Here is a 6,411-nt window from a genome sequence, read left to right as displayed (position 1 = left end):
AAAATTAAGAGACCACTTCAAAATTATCAGTTTCTCTGGTTTTACTATTTATTGGTATGTGTTAAAGTAAAATGTACATTTTAGTTTTATTCTATAACCTACTGGCAACATTCCTACCAAATTTCAAATAAAAATATTGTCATTTAGATCATTTATTTGCAGAAAAATGACAATTGGTCAAAATAGCAAAAAAGATGCAGTGTCTTCAGATCTCGAATAATGCAAAGAAAACAAGCTCATATTCATTTTTAAACTACACAATACTAATGCTTTAACTTAGGAAGAGTTCAGAAATCAATATTTGGTGGAATAACCTTGATTTAAAATCACAACTTTCATGTGTCTTGGCATGCTCTCCACCAGTCTTTCACATTGCCGTTGGGTGACTTTATGCTACTCCTGGCGCAAGAATTCAAGCAGCTCGGCTTCTTTTCATGGCTTGTGACCATCCATCTTCCTCTTGATCACATTTCAGAGTTTTTTTTATGGGATTCAGGTCTCGAAATTGGGCTGGCCATGACAGGGTCCTGATCTGGTGATACTCCATCCACACCTTTACTGGCCTGGCTGTGTGGCATGGAGCATTGCCCTGCTGGAAAAAACACTTCTCAGAGTTGGGGAACATTGTCAGAGCAAAAGGAAGCAAGTTTTTCTTCCGGGACAACGTTGTACTTTGCCTGGCTGAGGTTTGTAAAAGACCATAAGGATTGAAAAAGCGGACTGGAGGGTCTCCTAGTTCGTCTTCTCTGATGAGTCCAATTTTCAGCTTTGCCCAACACATGGTCGTCTGATGGTTAGACGGAGACCTGGAGAGGCCTACAAACCACAGAGTCTTGCACCTACTGTGAAATTGGACTCATCAGAGAAGACGAACTAGGAGACCCTCCAGTCGGCTTTGGTTCAATCCTTATGGTCTTTTACAAACCTCAGCCAGGCAAAGTACAACGTTGTCCCGGAAGAAAAACTTGCTTCCTTTTGCTCTGACAATGTTCCCCAACTCTGAGAAGTGTTTTTTCCAGCAGGGCAATGCTCCATGCCACACAGCCAGGCCAGTAAAGGTGTGGATGGAGTATCACCAGATCAGGACCCTGTCATGGCCAGCCCAATTTCGAGACCTGAATCCCATAAAAAAACTCTGAAATGTGATCAAGAGGAAGATGGATGGTCACAAGCCATGAAAAGAAGCCGAGCTGCTTGAATTCTTGCGCCAGGAGTAGCATAAAGTCACCCAACGGCAATGTGAAAGACTGGTGGAGAGCATGCCAAGACACATGAAAGTTGTGATTTTAAAATCAAGGTTATTCCACCAAATATTGATTTCTGAACTCTTCCTAAGTTAAAGCATTAGTATTGTGTAGTTTAAAAATGAATATGAGCTTGTTTTCTTTGCATTATTCGAGATCTGAAGACACTGCATCTTTTTTGCTATTTTGACCAATTGTCATTTTTCTGCAAATAAATGATCTAAATGACAATATTTTTATTTGAAATTTGGTAGGAATGTTGCCAGTAGGTTATAGAATAAAACTAAAATGTACATTTTACTTTAACACATACCAATAAATAGTAAAACCAGAGAAACTGATAATTTTGAAGTGGTCTCTTAATTTTTTCCGCGGCTGTATATACAGCAGTTATACATGTGAAGCTCAACGAGGCTTACAAAACTACAACTTCCAGAGAGGAGTGCAAATCTTGTGATTATTAGGAAAAAGGTCAGGTGGTTATTCTGTATTATGACAAATTGATATGAAGTTATCATGGGTTAGAACATTTTGAGCAGGTATGCAAAATTGAAATGAAATTAAAAACATAAAAAAGTGGAATGCAGTCACATGCAATGCAAGACATACCTCTTTCTGTAACGGGTGACGTTGTTAATCTCGTGCTAAAGAGTGCAGGTTTTCACCCAGTAATGAATAACTGTGTTCAGTACATCCTTGAAGCTCCCTTTTGACCACAGCACAAATTTCTCTCACATCTTTTTCATTTGAAGTAGTTCAACACCCTTGAACCGAGGCAGGACACCTTTCCGACACACGCAAATCACAAAAGAGCAACGCAAAGAGACATGCATAGAGATGTGTATAAAGACATGTTTAGAGATATGTAAAGAGATATGATGAAAGAGACATGTATAGAGATATGATGAAAGAGACATGTATAGAGATATGATGAAAGAGACATGTATATAGATATGAAAGAGACATGTATATAGATATGAAAGAGACATGTATAGAGATATGTTTAGAGACATGTATAGAGATATGATGAAAGAGACATGTATAGAGATATGATGAAAGAGACATGTATAGAGATATGTTTAGAGACATGTATAGAGATATGATGAAATCTGAAAGTCTTGTTCAGTGACCAGGAGTGTTATGTAAAATTGCAAAAACATTACCCTACCAGAGGCAAAACACAGAAAAAAGTATTGAAAAAAAAACCCAGAAGGACAATTAGAGACAGGAAATAGACCTTCAAAACAAACAAACAATCCAAACGTTCAAATGTTGCCAAGAGATTTTTAATGACTGTTTTTTGGAAACTGAGGTTCTCACATCTGAGGAGTGGGTTCTCAAGTTCACATAGCCTACACTTCACATGTAGTGTGAACGGAATTGACTAAAATGACCACCAAATTTTGTATGTGATATTCCAGGTTGAATTCAGTCGTTACTATTTCCCCCCCCAGTACTTTTATCAGAAATGTTTCCTAACCCTGTTATTTGTCTTTCAGCACTAAACACTAGAGTGGTACTTTAATCTAGTACCCACAAAATGGTGCAAACCAACTCCACAACAATATAAAACTGGCTTCTGTTGCAGGGTGGGGATGTTACTTTTAAAATGTAACAGGTTACAGATTACTAGATACCATGTTAAAGTGTATTAAGTAATATAACTATTTTAATTACCTCATTAAAGTCATGTAACTTATATTTAATTACTTTTTGAACGGCAGGTGAGAGGAGGTGCAACAACAGAACAAATAAAGAACAACGCTCAAAATGTGAGTGCATCCTGCCAAATGAATGGAGCCTGTCTTGATGGCAAAAAGATGCAAAGCAACAGAATGAATGTTATATTTTATTTTACACAGTTCTTTACCAAAAAGAGTATATTTGGATGTTACCCATTTGTAATCACTTTACTGTACTGTTTTATTACTGTAATGCAATTAGATATATTTTCTCAGTAACTATAATGCATTTATTTTGTAATTTACCTACATAACTCTGTTCCATGTAACTGGTTACTCCCCAACCATGACTTTATTAATAGTAACTTACTCTCGACAAGACCTTCTTTTACTGTGTCTCCTCTGAATTATTTTAAGAGGAAATGGCATCGAAGGCAACCTGAACTCTCTCTCCACTGAAATATGACTGTTCACACATGGTATCTAAGAGGTATTGTTGTTTTATGTAGAACACACCATGTCCAAACACAAAACTCTGATAACCCTAAATTCTACCTCAATCACTTTGTTCCTCTTCTTCTTGTTTTTCTTCATTTTCTTTCACTTTTCATCCTCTTTCACTCATCATTTTTCACCTCTGTTTCCTCACTACCCTCCCCATCTAACATCCATCGCATCCACTGTGGTCTTGATCTGTGCTCTCTGTTCTGTAATTCATATTTGGCTGGGGGCATAGCTAATGAGTGTTGATCCAAATGATATTGACAGTGATGGAAACCGTTTGTAGCTCACATCAGGCATACTGAGGTCATGGCAATGTGAAGCCATCCACATGAAAACAGTTACTAAATTAAACTAGCTGAATACAGTAGGGAGACAAGGTATAACATCCTTAACCTCAACAAAGGTATGTGGGACTTGGTCCGTTCCCTGCCTCTGTTCTCTGTTTTAAAAGATCCAAATGTGGCATAATTTCAAATCCCCTCCACAGTAGCCATGCTGATACCATTGCATTTCAAATACAAGTTTGATACCATTGTACTGTTTGGTTTTGTATTGTATTGTGTTTGTTTTGTATTGTGTTGTAATGTAATGTATATTATGTGTTGATTGAGAGTCAGTTCACCAGGTCAAATTCCTTGTTTGTTACAGTTTTTCACTGTTGCTAAAACCCGTTTTTCAAAACAGTAACGTCTTTCTCAAAACTGCACACAGAAAATTGAAAACCTCACACACAAAATGCTAAACCTGACACTCCCTTTGCAAGATGACTCTTTGCTATCAAATCTCTTAACTGTTCACAAAATGGAACTCGTGTTTTCATTTGGTACACACAGCCATATTTTCAAAACACACGCACATACATTCATTTAGTACACACAACTAAGCATTAGCTGCACACTACCAAGCATTTACAGCACACAGAAGTGCAAAATTGAAAACACAATCATCGACACACACCATATGAATGACAATGACTCATTGAGCCCTTTCTCCTTTTGTAAAATTTATCAGTGTAGGCCTACATTTTTCATAGTCAAACATAAAACAGCAATACCGTTGTTCTCACAAACCATATTTACAATTTTAGTCTCCTGTTCCACCCGATTGTATTGACATAAAATTGTATACAAAATGCTTATAGTTTTTCTCAATTGCTTCACACATTTTTTTAAAGCATGCCTCGTTCTCAAAACTCTAAACACAAATTCCAAAGCAACTAACTGAAAATGCAAAACCCTTTACATCTCCTGGAAAATGCTACTTTGCTTTCAAAAAATATTGAAAGTGTGTTTTCTTCCTCCACAGTGTGGTTCTCTTTCAGTCCTGCAAAATACAAATACTGTGAGCACACTACGTATATTATATTGATATGCAGTATTACAGTACACAAGGCAAACAGATTTCGTACTTGTTCTCCATCCTGAAGGTTCTAATGAGAAACCATGAAAACATGGTCTACCACAGCGGCCCAAATCTCATTAGAGATGACCATTCTCCTTCTTCTTTCTCCTGATCCTCCTCCTTCTTCACCTTGTCCTCATTCTGTTCCTCCTCCTTGTCCTCCTCTTCCTTCTCTCTGTCCTCCTACTCTTCAACCTCCTACTCCTCCTCCTTCTTGTCCTCCTCTTCTTCCTCCTCTCACTCTTACCCCTCTCCTTCTCTGGTTGTGGATCTTTTCAAAGTTTTCAATAGTTTATCCAACAAAACAGAGGCTCAAGACACTTTAATGGTGCAGTCCTCACTGCAAATTGGTCAAAAGACCTGAAAGTTTAGAGATTTGACTATTTGTGGTTTCCAGGTTGATGCTTTGAGATTTTACTTCAAAATTGTGTGCAACAACAGAACTTTGTGTACACTGTTTTGACAACAACGTGATGTGTAATTGACATCAGTGTGTTCACAAGGAAAATCGGACTCTAATGTAGATAAGGGAATCTTAAGTATTTCCCACTTGGGGCGAGCGATTGATACATGACGTGAAGGTTGTGCAGATTGTGCCGAATTTTCGCTTTATACTTTTTAACAATAGTGAAAAACTGTAAAACTTACTTGGCCAATAAAATCTGATTCTGATTCAGATTGTTTGGGTAACGGTTTCCAATTACTTCAATTCAATCCCTTTGAGGTTATCCGAGGCATGTTTTTATTCACGACGTTGGTATATTTTATAGACCTTTTCAGTGTTTTAATACACTACCATACCTGAAAAATCGATAGACAAAGATCGAACAAAATCTATGGACACAATTTGGAGAAATCTCCGGCGGCATATTGCGCCCTCTTGCGGAGGAAAAGTATAATGCATAGGCCCGTCATCCTATACATTGTATCGCTAAGCCTAATCAAAAACATGTTTAATTACAAATAATAGTAGGTAGTAGTAGATAGTTTTGCCCAGGACCAGTCGTGTGTGAAGACGACTTTTTATTGTGGAAACTGCAGCAGGCAACCAACAAATAGGCCTATGCATTAATCATTAGCCTAATTAATGAGGAAATACATACGCAGCCTGCACGTTGTCTTGAGTTTGAGAAGAAACAACCATGCCATGGTATGTAGCCAACCACATAGACCTACTACAAAGTCACACAGTTGTTTTTACCAAACGTAATGAAAACAGATTTCCATGGTTGGTCTATCGACCAATATAACATTGTCAAAAGAGCCACATAATGTCAAACATCAAACAAATATATATCACCTTTTATTTATATGAGTTTTTCCCCCTTTACAGTAAGTAACCAAGCCAACATTGTGATGCTTATACAAACATCACTGCCTATAGTTTCCACCACTATCAGTTGCACTTCAAAAGAATGTCCTCATGGGGACACCATAGGACAGATGGCAACATAGGCTCCACAACTTTCCAAGACTTTCACAAGCTAATCCGTATGAGCAAACTATTATAACAATCTAAAACCAACCGATAATGTGCAGTAGGCCTAGAGTAGACCTCTTGAATAGCCTACATATTTGAC

Source organism: Sprattus sprattus (assembly GCF_963457725.1).
Source record: "Sprattus sprattus genome assembly, chromosome: 10".
In the NCBI taxonomy this organism is placed as follows: domain Eukaryota; kingdom Metazoa; phylum Chordata; class Actinopteri; order Clupeiformes; family Clupeidae; genus Sprattus; species Sprattus sprattus.
This window is presented reverse-complemented; position numbering follows the sequence as displayed.